The sequence below is a fragment of the Schistocerca americana genome, chromosome 7 (genome assembly GCF_021461395.2).
Source record: "Schistocerca americana isolate TAMUIC-IGC-003095 chromosome 7, iqSchAmer2.1, whole genome shotgun sequence".
NCBI classification, from domain to species: domain Eukaryota; kingdom Metazoa; phylum Arthropoda; class Insecta; order Orthoptera; family Acrididae; genus Schistocerca; species Schistocerca americana.
The window spans coordinates 539,898,891-539,913,680 of NC_060125.1; the positions used below are offsets into that span (position 1 = coordinate 539,898,891).

At 44.5% G+C, this 14,790-nt stretch overlaps 1 protein-coding gene across 1 annotated transcript in view; it reads left to right on the plus strand.

The window, feature by feature from the left end:
* The window catches only part of LOC124622114 (cyclic AMP response element-binding protein A-like), a 679,969-nt gene that overhangs the window by 469,177 nt on the left and 196,002 nt on the right, over positions 1-14,790 (plus strand). The gene's annotated exons all lie outside the window — the stretch shown is intronic.

The following is a 14,790-nucleotide window of genomic DNA, read 5'->3' on the forward strand; positions in this document are numbered from 1 at the left end:
TTTCCTTCCCCATCCTTGACACAATCCGAGCTTGTGCACCGTCTCTAATGACCTCGATGTCGACGGGGCGTTAACCTCAATCTTCCTTCCTTCCTTCCTTCCGTTAGCAAATTAACTAATCCTTGAATCTATACAATGTGACTTATCCACTTATCTCTCCATTTAATCAGTTGTGCCGTAAATTTCTTTCCAAGCCGATTCGGTTCAGTACCTCATCATTACTTCTCTGATCTACCCATCTAATATTCAGTGTTTTTCTGTCATCACATTTCAAAAACTTCCGTACTCCTCTTGTCTCTGCTGTTGACCATCCATGCACCACTTCCGTTGGGCCCACACACCAAACAAGTATTTTGAGAAAAGTCTTCTGTATACTTCAATCTACGAATATATTCGCTGTTAACATTATTTTCTCTTCTCCAGAAGTGCTTCTTCTTTCCAGAATGAGATTTTCACTCTGCAGTGGAGTGTGCGCTGATATGAAACTTCCTGGCAGATTAAAACTGTATGCCCGACCGAGACTCGAACAGGTCCCGAGTTCGAGTCTCGGTCGGGCACACAGTTTTAATCTGCCAGGAAGTTGCTTCTTCTTTAGTTATTGTCAATCAGTATTTCATTCCCTCATTATTTCTGCCATCGTTCAGTTATTTATCTGTCGATGGTAGATTGGTTGATTTTGGGGAGGGGACCAGACAGCGAGGTCATCGGTTCTATCGGATTAGGGAAAGATGGGGAAGGAAGTCGGCCGTGTCCTTTAAAAGGAACCATCCCCGTATTTGCCTGAAGCCATTTAGGAAAATCACAGAAAACCTAAATCAGGTTTGAACCGTCGTGCCGCGCAGAGTGGCCGCGTGGTTAGAGGCGCCATGTCACGGATTGCGCTGCCTCTCCCAATGGAGGTTCGAGTCCTCCCTCAGGCATGGCTGTGTGTGTTGTTCTTAGCATAAGTTAATTTAAGTAGTGTGTAAGTCTACGGACCGATGACCTTAGCAGTTTGGTCCCTTAGGAATTCACTCACATTTGAACATTTGAACCATCGTCCTCCCGAATGCGAGTCCAGTGTGCTCACCTCCGCGCCGCCTCGTTGGATTTTTCTGTCGAATTAGCAACATTTGTTTACCACTTTCAGGGTCTCATTTTCTACTCTGTGTAATTACGAAGCATGACGTCACTTAATTCGACTACCTTCCGTTATCATTATTTTATTGGTCTTGTAAACGTATATCAAGAATCCACTCATTCTGTTCAAAGCCGGCCGAAGTGGCCGTGCGGTTAAAGGCGCTGCAGTCTGGAACCGCAAGACCGCTACGGTCGCAGGTTCGAATCCTGCCTCTGGCATGGATGTTTGTGATGTCCTTAGGTTAGTTAGGTTTAACTAGTTCTAAGTTCTAGGGGACTAATGACCTCAGCAGTTGAGTCCCATAGTGCTCAGAGCCATTTGAACCATTTGAACCATTCTGTTCAAATGATTTTGTAAGCTTTTATTTCGTCACCCTGATCCTAGTTCTTTGTTCCTTGGTTTCTTCCAATGTTTACTAGATGTTCTGTTGGAACGCCATGGGGTTACTGCAACAGTTACTTTCTCCGTTACGTGTTCTCAGACTGTTATAACTGCATTCCAGTTTCTGTATAGGTTGTTGATACCTTTCGCTTCTCGTATTTTATTTCTCGTAGTCTGAGAATTCCAAAAGTGGTACTGTATTCAACTTTGTCAAAGGCTTCTTCTTAACCTATAAATGTCTGTTTGTCTTTTATAACCTATCTTCTAATGTAAGTCGCGGGGTCAGTATTGACTCATGTATTAAAATTCCCCAGAACTCAAACAATCTTATCTCAGGTCAGCTTCTATCAGTCCTTTCATTTTTCTGTAGATAAGTTGTGTTAGTACTTTGCACCCATGACCTAATAAACTGACATTTCGGTAAAATTCAAGCTTGTCAGCCCTTGCCTTCCTTCCTATCGACATTAATACATTTTTCTAGAACTCTGAGACTATTTCGCCTCCCTCACAAAACCTGTACAGTGAGTTGCCCATGCAGACAATAGAGATACTTGATCGACCTACCCCTATCCTCTAACGGACCTTGAACACGAAGCGTGACGAGCTTATGACATCACAACGTGGAGTATGATGGCCGGCCAGAACGACAGTGCAGTCGACCTCGGTGAAATACACGCACTGTGCAGAATTTCCTAACGTGGGCAGCATGTCAGGTCGAGTAGCACCGAGCAGACATCGTTGAAAAGCTGCAGTGCCGCATTAGTATCATAACTTAGACCTACAACAATTGGTTGTTTCCAAATATGTCTTTGCTCCAGGATGTCACTACGTTTTTTCGTTTATTTTGCGTTGGCTGCTGTACAATATCCCTAGAGTCCTCCTCGAAACTTGGTGTGTAGGCTTTCACAGGATAGTTAACTCCTACCCTAAAATTTAGTTTTTTAAGCTTGACGATTTCTCCCGCGTGAAGCAAACAGGTGACCTTTGCATCATCAATATCACACGTTAGTCCTATTTGATGTGTGTCCCACACACTTGAGCAATATTCTACTGCATCGTAGGCAGTCTCTCCTGTAGACTACCTTTTCCCTTTATCCTCCCATAGGATCAAAGTCTGGTTCTTCATCAAGATGTAACGAAATATATGGCCGCTTTTTTACTCAGTGGTTCATTATCTATATTACTACTACACTGAAAAGCCAAAGAAACTGGTACACCTGCCAAATATCGTGTAAGGCCCCAGGGAGCAAGAAGAAGTCCTGCAACACGACATGGCATGGACTCAGACTAATGTCTCAAATAGTGCTGGAGGGAACTGACACCATGAATCCTGCACGGCTGTCCATAAATCCGTAAGAGTGCGAGCGGGTGGAATCTCCTCTGAACAGCATGTGCAAGACATCCCAGATATGCTCAATAATGTTTATGTCTGGGGAGTCTGGTGCCCAGCGGGAGATTTTAAACTCAGAACACTGTTCCTGCCCCCCCCTCCCCTCTCCCTCCGAGCGCCCTCCCCCCCCCCCCCCCCCCCCTCGCCAACCTACCATTCGGATCTCCGGAAGGGGACTGCCGAGGGCGAGGTGACCATGGGACTCATCTGATAGCAGGATGACTGGATCAAGAGGAAAGGAGGACAAGTCCGTGCACCTATCCGGGATTGAATCCGCGACCTTCAGGATGGGAGTCTACTGTTCTACCCGCTTCCTTTTCCATTTTGTTTGTCATTGTTCTCGGCATTTGATCTGGGCGGAAGTCAGATGACACCCCTTCAAGTTCATCGCTGAATACTTCGCTCAGGTTTTTATTACAGACAGAACGCGCTGAGACACCGTCCCGGCGCCCGCTAGACCAGCGTGTGTGTGTGTGTGTGTGTGAGAGAGAGAGAGAGAGAGAGAGAGAGAGAGAGAGAGATCGACCACGTAAATGTAGTATCGAAGATAGCAGAAACCAGACACATGCTTTTCCGGAAGAACCCTTACAAAATACAGGGTGATTCAAAAAGAATACCACAACTTTAGGAATTTAAAACTCTGCAACGACAAAAGGCAGAGCTAAGCACTATCTGTCGGCGAATTAAGGGAGCTATAAAGTTTCATTTAGTTGTACATCTGTTCGCTTGAGGCGCTGTTGACTAGGCGTCAGCGTCAGTTGATGCTAAGATGGCGACCGCTCAACGGAAAGCTTTTTGTGTTATTGAGTACGGCAGAAGTGAATCGACGACAGTTGTTCAGCGTGCATTTCGAACGAAGTATGGTGTTACACCTCCTGATAGGTGGTGTATTAAACGTTGGTATAAACAGTTTACAGAGAATGGGTGTTTGTGCAAAGGGAAAAGTTCTGGACGGCCGAGAACGAGTGATGAAAATGTAGCACGCATCCAGCAAACATTTGTTCGCAGCCCAGGAAAATCGACTCGCAGAGCTAGCAGAGAGCTGCAAATTCCACAATCAACTGTATGGAGAGTCCTACGAAAAAGGTTAGTTATGAAACCTGAACGTCAACTACCCGAGGCGATGGATCGGCCGCCAGGCAGCCCGTGACGGAGCACTTCATCACTGGCCTCCAAGAAGCCTTGATCTTACCCCCTGCGATTTTTTCTTATGGGGGTATGTTAAGGATATGGTGTTTTGGCCACCTCTCCCAGCCACCATTGATGATTTGAAACGAGAAATAACAGCAGCTATCCAAACTGTTACACCTGATATGCTACAGAGAGTGTGGAACGAGTTGGAGTATCGGGTTGATATTGCTCGTGTGTCTAGAGGGGGCCATATTGAACATCTCTGAACTTGTTGTTGAGTGAAAAAAAACCTTTTTAAATACTCTTTGTAATGATGTATAACAGAAGGTTATATTATGTTTCTTTCATTAAATACACATTTTTAAAGTTGTGGTATTCTTTTTGAATCACCCTGTATAATTCACCCACGAAGGAGGTCGCTCGCAGAAAAATCGATCGACAGGTTCTTCAGTATTGTTAGTCAGTGTGGGACTCCTACCAAGTTGGATTAGTCATAGCGAGAGTTAAAGAAATGTGCAATGAATTGCTGCTGTGGTAGGCGCTACAAGAAGCATGTTCATCTCGCAGAGCCTAACTTACGGAATCCGGAGAGCCCACTTCCGATACAAGCCAACAAACAAACATATTTCTACAACCATCTCGCGTAATGCCAGCAGAGCCGTAATTCTAGAAACTGGGTCTCTAAATTGACGAACTATACTCGAGGCTTGGTCAGACAAGAATTTTTAAGCGATCTCCATCATATCGTACTTCATTACTTTTCTGGTCACTCTGAACCTGCCATCCTCCTTCCCAATTAGATAATTTTTCAGCTCGAATTGCTTCTTATTTTAGAGGCAGCATTCCAAAACGCGAGAGTTTAATTGACTGCACATTGAGGTAGGAAATGTGTCGGTTTACTCGCCGTCAAAATTTATGTTGCAGCGTGAAGGAAAATCTAAGGGCACTGCCGAACACAGCAGAGACATAAATTTCTACCGACCAGACGCTTCCTTTCGACGATACCGACACTAATGCTTGGGGCTGAAAGTTGATGTTTACTTTAGCGCTGGGTTGCAAAGGAATGCGTTTATTTCCGCTGCCGTACTTTTGCAGCGATCGCGTATCTGTGCTGCCTTCCGGTTCGCAGACGGCGTGCGCCGGAACTTCCGCGAAGTGATGCAGATAACAGTTGCGCGGTGCCGCACGACGAGGACGCATATGTTGCCTGGGCATGTTTACACGTGGATATCCGCGTAAACATTCTGCGCGTCGTGCGTGGAAGGACGTGTTTTCCTGCAGAAGACGCGAATGAAGCTCGCGCGGACTCGTGCCTTTGTAGGGCACACACGAGGGACACCGGAGCGACAGCGTTAAAGACCAGCATGAACAAACTTACACATGAAGTTGTGCAATTAAAAAAGTAAATTTTTTTACGTACAAGGGCACTACTTGCGTAGAGACTTTCTTTGGTTTGTAGTGTCACACAGTAAGAGACGCAAAAGTAGAACAAGCCGTGAATAACAAGAGGACTTTATTAACATACTAGGTTAGTCAACAACTTGCGTGTACGGCATCTCCCAGTTATTATGGAATAAACATTTCAGTAATGGTGGAGAGACAAATATATCAAGTAGGGTTAATGAACTCTGTTTCGGAAACAACAAAGTTCCGAAGCCGGTCCGGTTATAGGCACCTGTCTGAGGTGTCTGTAACCCTACGAATCGTTGTTAGTGAGATACGACTTCTTTTATTTTGTACTTAGTTGCTACCATTGTAGGGTAGAAAAAATCCACTAACATGTAGGCATGTATCATGAGGGCTCAGGACAGGAAGCTCCAATAAAGCACTTGCGGGAGATTTACACCAGTTCTAACAGCAGTATAACAACCATTTTAAATTACGAATGTGTCTGTTCCACCAGTCATCAAGGTCATTTATCTAGTAAGGTCCGATTGGTCGCGAAATGGAAACCACAGTGAAACTCAAAAATATTTTTTTGCGACAGTTAGCTACACCTTCCAGTTACTTATCTACATAGTCGCCACTCCGACTGAGACATTTATTGTAGCGTTGTAGCAGCTTCCCAATACCCTCGTTATAGAAGGCAGCCGCCTATGATTTCTGCTGATTCTCTGCGGTGATCTACAGCTTGTTGTCTGTGCCAAAATGTCTTCATTGCCAGCGGTTCGTGTGAGCTAAGATGAAAATTAGAAAGATCTAAGTCCGGGCTGTATGGTGGATGATCGAACAATTCCCATCGAAAACGCTGTAGGAGTGTCCTCATTGTCTGTCCAGTGTGCGGCCGAGAATTTTCATGAAGAAGGAAATGCGTAACAGTTAAATTGTGTGGGATGCATAAAATCAGGCGAACACTCTCACTGGCACTCATACACTGAAGCGCCAAAGGAACTGGTATAGGCATGCGTTTACAAAAACAGAGATATGTAACCAGGCAGGATACATCTCTGCGGTCGGCAACACCTATAAAAGACAAGTGTCTGGCGCATCTACATCTACATGATTACTCTGCAATTCACATTTAAGTGCTTGGCAGAGGGTTCATCGAACCACAATCATACTATCTATCTACCATTCCACTCCAGAACAGCGCGTGGGAAAAACGAACACCTAAACCTTTCTGTTCGAGCTCTGATTTCTCTTAGTTTATTTTGATGGTCATTCCTACCTATGTAGGTTGGGCTTATCAAAATATTTTCGCATTCGGAAGAGAAAGTTGGTGACTGAAATTTCGTAAATAGATCTCGCCGCGACGAAAAACGTCTTTGCTTTAATGACTTCCATCCCAACTCGCGTATCATATCTGCCACACTCTCTCCCCTATTACCTGATAATAGAAAACGAGCTGCCCGTTTTTGCACCCCCTCGATGTCCTCCGTCAATCCCACCTGGTAAGGATCCCACACTGCGTAGCAATATTCTAACAGAGGACGAACGAGTGTAGTGTAAGCTGTCTCTTTAGTGGACTTGTTGCAGTGTCCTGCCAATGAAACGCAGCCTTTGGCTCGCCTTCCCCACAATATTATCTGTGTGGTCTTTCCAACTGAAGTTGTTCGTAATTTTAACACCCAGGTACTTTGTTGAATTGACAGCCTTGAAAATTGTTCTATTTATCGAGTAATCGAATTCCAACGGATTTCTTTTGGAACTCATGTGGATCACCTCACACTTTTCGTTATTTAGCGTCAACTGCCACCTGCCACACCATACAGCAATCTTTTCTAAATCGCTTTGCAACTGATACTGGTCTTCGGATGACCTTACTAGACGGTAAATTACAGCATCATCTGCGAACAACCTAAGAGAACTGCTCAGATTGTCTCCCAGGTCATTTATATAGATCAGGAACAGCAGAGGCCCCAGGACGCTTCCCTGGGGAACACCTGATATCACTTCAGTTTTACTCGATAATTTGCCGTCTATTACTACGAACTGCGACCTTCCTGACAGGAAATCACGAATCCAGTCGCACAACTGAGACGATACCCCATAGGCCCGCAGCTTGATTAGAAGTCGCTTGTGAAGAACGGTGGCAAAAGCTTTCCGGAAATCCAGAAATACGGAATCAACCTGAGATCCCCTGTCGATAGCGGCCATTACTTCGTGCGAATAAAGAGCTAGCTGCGTTGCACAAGAACGATGTCTTCTGAAACCATGCTGATTACGTATCAATAGATCGTTCCCTTCGAGGTGATTCATAATGTTTGAATACAGTATATGCTCCAAAACCCTACTGCAAACCGACGTCAATGATATACGTCTGTAGTTCGATGGATTACTCCTACTACCCTTCTTAAACACTGGTGCGACCTGCGCATTTTTCCAATCTGTAGGTACAGATCTATCGGTGAGCGAGCGGTTGTACATGATTGCTAAGTAGTTGTTAGATCGGTTACTGCTGCTACGATGGCAGGGTAGCAGGGCCAGATGAAAGAAGGGCCAGTAGACATGAGGCAGACGTGTAAATCCCCAACGAGATCGGATCGTCTCACAGTGGCTTAAGCACTCCAGCCATTCCAAAGCTTATCTGCCTTTCGACTGAGCTGTCTCAACTCCACTCCACACGTCAATTTCGCCATTGCAATCTTCGTTATCGGTGCCATTCGCTGAAGGTAAACAAGCCGCTCCCCAAATTGTCTCTCTTGCTTGCACGTCACGAGTCCTGCTTGAGATCGACGATGACGCACACGGTTGTTATACTCAGTGCCACGCTAAAGAACTGCGACGAGGAAGACGGAACGAATTTCCGCCGCACCTCTGGCATTTTTAAAAAAATGGTTCAAATGGCTCTGAGCACTATGGGACTCAACTGCTGAGGTCATTAGTCCCCTAGAACTTAGAACTAGTTAAACCTAACTAACCTAAGGACATCACACACATCCATGCCCGAGGCAGGATTCAGACCTGCGACCGTAGCGGTCTCGCGGTTCCAGACTGCAGCGCCAGAACCGCGCGGCCACTTCTGGCATTTTTAGCTTTCATTCATTCTAACTGTGTTACTGCATCGAATGGTGAACGCTGGGCCAGTCATTTGAGTTGGTTACCCGAATGCCTCCCGAGGCGACGACAAAACCCTTGGTCAATTCACACATTTTTACCGGCAGGGTCAGCTATGGACTAGTCAGTCTGCCTTATGAGAGTAAGACCAGGTGGCGATACTGGAGGCAGCGACCGCGTAGCGTGATATGTGCATTCAAATGGTTGGAAGATACCAAGTGAGAAACTTGCCGAAACATCTACCAGTACACTGGGATGATATTCCGAAAAAATTCACCAGTGAGTCATTTTCTGTTCAAGAAAAAACGCGATGCTTTCGGTACCGATACTATTGTTCCGATATCATCGTCATATTCTTAACATGTTACAAGTCTAATTACAATTTATTTTCTTCAGGTAGAAATACTTCTGTCCACGTCGCAATACGGGCTTAGAAACCATCGTTCGCGTTCGCGTGAAACTTAATTTTCTCGCGTGATGTCTTGCGAACCATGCACGAGGAGCAAACAGACAGATTCCATATTTCTAGTTTTCCGGAAAGCATTAGCATTTGAGACAGTGCCACACTTCAGACTGTTAATGAACGCCCATGCGTACAGACTAAGTTATATAGTCACCTGACGGACACGGCGAGCAGCAATCTGCGACTGTTCGCTGATGCACTGTAGTGTACGGGAAGATTCGTCTTTGAGTGACTGAGGAGGATACAAGGTGATTTAGACAAAATTTCTATTTGGTATGATAAATGGCAGCTTGCTTTAAATTTGGGAAAATAATTTAATGAAGATGAGTAGGGGAAAATGTAATGTTAGAATCAAGCATTACTGGAGTGCTACTTCATATGATCACGTCGTTTAATTATGTAGATGTGACGTTGCAAAGTGAAATGAAATGGAACGATCAGGTAAAGTCGGTTGTAGGAAACGCGAATAATCGACTTCGGTTTACTGGAAGAATTCTAGGATAATGTTCTTCATCTGTACAGGAGACTGCGTACAGAAAACGCGTGCGGCCCATTCTTGAGTACTGATCGAGTGTATGGGTTCCGCACCAGGTCACATTAAATGAAGAATCATACTAAATGAAGACATGAAAGAAATTCAGAGGAGTGCTGCTAGATTTGCTACCGATACGTTCGATTAACACGTGAGCATTACGGAATTACTTCGTGAACTTAATGGGAATGCATGTTTGAAATATATTCTCTTTGTGAAATGCTGCTGAGAAAGTTTAAAGGAACGGTATTTGCGACCGACTGCAAAACCATCCTAGGCCTACTGCTACCAACGTACATTTCGCGTAATTCCCGAGAGGACAAGGTGAGAGAAATCTGACTCGTACGGAAGCATATAGACAATCGTTTATCTCTCACTTCGTTTGCGAACGGAGCAGGAAAGTGAATGACAAGTAGAGTATTTCTATGATAATATATAATCTGATGCAGATATTATCTTACTGTCTCTGTCATTAATTTAACTTGGTGCCATAAAAGCTCTCGTGGTCGTGCGGTAGCGTTCTCGCTTCCCACGCCCAGGTTCCCGGGTTCGATTCCCCGCGGGTCAGGGATTTTCTCTGCCTTATGATGACTGGGTGTTGTGTGCTGTCCTTAGGTTAGTTAGGTTGAAGTAGTTCTAAGTTCTAGGTGACTGATGACCATAGATGTTAAGTCCCATAGTGCTCAGAGCCATTTTTAAAAGCTCTCTCTCTCTCTCTCTCTCTCTCTCTCTCTCTCTCTCTCTCTCTCTCTTGCGAATGTCACATCGAAAGAATTTTATCGTTTAAGCTCAATAAGTTATTAAAATAGCTTCGTTCCATCCGTTCAAGTCCAATGCGAATGCTTGAGAGGGATTTCGGATGTTCAGAGAAGCTGCGCTGCAACAGAGCTGAAATATTTTAATCATAGTACATTAGCAAACGCATTCAATTTTCAATTCTGCATCGTGATTGTAAGTAGCAGGGAGTGCGCATCTGTACCGTTGCGTGAACGGATTTTTAATTAGCTGTACTTATGGAATGATTTGCTCAAAAGGCGAAGACCGTGATGCAGGCTCCATTGAACCCGTCATCCTTCCACTATCCACACAACATGAGTAGAAATGAATCTGAGGTTCAGAAAATTGCAACAAACCTCTGGGCACGTACCTGAAACTTAATGTTATATATTCTTAAAATCAGTCGTTACAGTCCTAAACATCTTTTCAGGTTCGCTAAGAGTTCAAAATTCTGTCATTTACCAGTTTTGCAACCGCAACAGTAACATATTCTGACAATTACATGCAATATCTTCCCAAAATCTCATACTGTATTAGTCCCAGTTCATTTCTCCCTTAATATGAACATTACAAAGAATAAGCATTTTCCAGAGAGCGTAACGCACTATTGCAATTGTACACTGAGGTGGCAGGTCATGGGACAGCGATATGCAAATATATAGACAGCGGTAGTGACGCGTACACAAGGTGTAAGAGAGCAGTGCATTGACAGAGCTGTCGTTTGTGCTCATGTGATTCACGTGAAAAGCTTTTCAACGTGATTATGCCTGCACGACAGGAATTAACAGACTTTGAACAAGGAACGGTAGCTGGAGGTAGACGCGTGGGACATTTCATAACGGAAATCGTTAGGGAAATCAGTATTCCGAGATCCACAGTGCCAAGAACGTGCTGAGAATACCAGATTGCGGGTATTACCTCTCAGTGCTAACAGAAAAGAAACATTGCGTAAAATACCCGCAGAAATCAATGTGGGACGTACGGTGAACGTATCCATTAGGACAGTGCGGCGAAATTTGGCGTTAATGGGTTGTAACAGCAGAAGAACGACACGAGTGCCTTTGCTAACTGCACGACATCACCTGGGCACGTGACCAAATCGTTTGGACCCTAGGCGAATGCAAAACCGAGGCCTAGTCAGATCAGTCCCGATTTCAGTTGGTAAGAGCTGATGGTAGGGTTCGAGTTATAAGTAGGCTGTTTAGGTTTTCTTATTGGTAACGCCACGTAGCGCTCTGTATGAAAATCGCTGCCTGTGCTGTGTGCAGTCTGAGGCTGGTCGGCATTGTTGCAATATTCGCCATTGTAGTGTTGGGCAGTTGGATGCGAACAGCGCATAGCGTTGCGCAGTTGGAGGTGAGCCGCCAGCAGTGGTGGATGTGGGAAGAGAGATGGCGGAATTTTGAGAGCGGACGATCTGGACGTGTCTCATTAAGAAAGAGTAAATTTGTAAGACTGGATGTCATGAACTGATATATATAATATGACTTTTGAACAATATTAAGGTAAATACATTGTTTGTTCTCTATCAAAATCTTTCTTTTGCTAACTGTGCCTATCAGTAGTTAGTGCCTTCAGTAGTTAGAATCTTTTATTTAGCTGGCAGTAGTGGCGCTCGCTGTATTGCAGTAGTTCGAGTAACGAAGATTTTTGTGAGGTAAGTGATTCGTATAGGTTAATGTTAGTCCGGGCCATTCTTTTGCAGGGATTCTTGAAAGTCAGATTGCGTTGCGCTAAAAGTATTGTGTGTCAGTTTAAGCGCAGTCATGTATAATTGTTCAAAGGGGACGTTTCAGAGTGTGTCGCAGACCCCACGAAGCTGTAAACCAAAGTCGTCAAGAAGGCACTGCCAAGCTGGCGGTGGCTCCATAATGGTGTGGGTTGTGGTCACATCGAATCGATTGGGTCCTCTGGTTCAACTGAATCGGTTATTGACCGGCAATAGTTATGTTCGACTACTTGGAGACCATTTAGAGCCATTCAACTTCAGGTTTCTAAACAACGATGGAATTTTTATGGATGACAATACGCCATGTCACCGGACCACAAATGTTCGCGATTCGTTTGAAGAACATTCTGGACAATTCTAGTGAATGATTTGGCCACTCAGATCGGCCGACAAGATTTCCGTCGACCATTTGTGGAACATAATCGAGAGTTTGCACAATATCCTGCACCGGCAAAGTTTTCGCAATTATGGACGGCTATAGAGGCAGCATGGACTTCCAGCGCCTTGTTGAATGCATACCACATGAAGTTGCTGCACTAGCCGGGCAAAATGAAGGCCGATATATTATTAGGAGGTCTCCCTTGACGCGAATTCTTTACAGACGACCTCGGCGAAGATCAGTTTGGATTCCGTAGAAATGTTGGAACACGTGAGGCAATACTGATCTTACCCCTTATCTTAGAAGACAGATTAAGGAAAGGCAAACCTACGTTTCTAGCATTTGTAGACTTAAAGAAAGCTTTTGACAATGTTGACAGGAATACTCTCTTTCAAATTCTGAAGGTGGCAGGGGTAAAATACAGGGAGCGAAAGGCTATTTACAATTTGTACAGAAACCAGATGGCAGTTACAAGAGTCGAGGGGCATGAAAGGGAAGCAGTGGTTGGGAAGGGAGTGAGACAGGGTTGTAGCCTCTCCCCGATGTTATTCAATCTGTATATTGAGCAAGCAGTAAAGGAAACAAAAGAAAAATTCGGATTAGGTATTAAAATCCTTGGAGAAGAAATAAAATCTCTGAGGTTCGCCGATGACATTGTAATTCTGTCAGAGACAGCAAAGGACTTGGAAGAGCAGTTGAACGGAATGGACAGTGTCTTGAAAGGAGGATATAAGATGAACATCAACAAAAGCAAAACGAGGATAATGGAATGTAGTTGAATAAAGTCGGGTGATGCTGAGGGAATTAGATTAGGAAATGAGACACTTAAAGTAGTAAAGGAGTTTTGCTATTTGGGGAGCAAAATAACTGATGATGGTCGAAGTAGAGAGGATATAAAATGTTGACTGGCAATGGCAAGGAAAGCGTTTCTGAAGAAGAGAAATTTGTTAACATCGAGTATAAATTTAAGTGTTAGGAAGTCGTTTCTGAAAGTTTTTTTTATGGAGTGTAGCCATGTATGGAAGTGAAACATGGACGATAACTAGTTTGGACAAGAAGAGAATAGAAGCTTTCGAAATGTGGTGCTACAGAAGAATGCTGAAGATTAGATGGGTAGATCACAGAACTAATGAGGAGGTATTGAGTAGAATTGGGGAGAAGAGGAGTTTGTGGCACAACTTGACAAGAAGAAGAGACCGGTTGGTAGGACATGTTCTGAGGCATCAAGGGATCACAAATTTGGCATTGGAGGTCAGTATGGAGAGTAAAAACCGTAGAGGGATACCAAGAGATGAATACACGAAGCAGATTCAGAAGGATGTAGGTTGCAGTAGGTACTGGGAGATGAAGAAGCTTGCACAGGATAGAGTAGCATGGAGAGCTGCATCAAACCAGTCTCAGGACTGAAGACCACAACAACAACAATATCCCTTGACTTGTCACCACAGTGTGTGTGGTATGTTATCCCTTGCCGTAGCCGTTCTGACGTTTCCAGTAGTATTCTCAGTTTCTTTAAACACAGAATGGAACAGAAAAAGGGCACAAAAGGTGGAGATCATACAAGCAATGCACGATACCCTGTCATGCTCACTGAGTATTTATGTAGATGTAGCTGTATCGCCACAGTTTTCGCTATCAGGTTCGTAATGTGGAATCTGGTGCTGGAAGGCCTCTAGCGGAGAGTAGCAGGTGCTGTTGGCGCGCGAGTTGGTCGTAAAAGCAGGCCGCCTCGGCTGTGCTGGGCTGTGTTACTCCCCGGCCGCAAATGCCACGGCTGGCCCCGCTTCCTCCCAGCTGCCTTGACTGGCATCCCAAGGCTGACTCGCATTACGGAAACGCTCGTACACCACGGCACCTTTCCCCGGACTCTAGACGAAAGTCGCGCAGGTGCGGTTGCGGCTGCAGCTATCTGCCTGCCACGTTCTCAAGCCAACAGCCTTTTGCATGGGCAATCAGTCTCGACACAACAGTTAGATTTTTTTTTTAACAATCAAAAGGGTTGAAAAGTCTTAGCATGTAGTTACCGATCGCTAGACTTCGCGCCTGTGTCTTGAATTAAAGTCCAAACCTCTTTGTAGCGCCTTATGAAGCTAAGACTCAAAGTTGTTGCCTATAATTCGCTTCTCGGATGGGAACACGTCCTCATGAAAGACAGTGATGAGAATCAGCAGATATAAAAGTTCTGTTAAAAATCATCGGAACGAAAGATTTTAGAACAAATGTAAGTTGCTAACTGCTTAGGAAGTTTTGTGAGAGAAGTTGGAAGCTGTCTAGGGGAATAAGAAATAGAATATCTGTGAGTAAAAGAGAGATAGTGATACGTTTGTTGACAGCGAAAACAGTTCCGACGGAATTAATAGATTATTTAAATGTTTTATCTGCAGCGTAGTG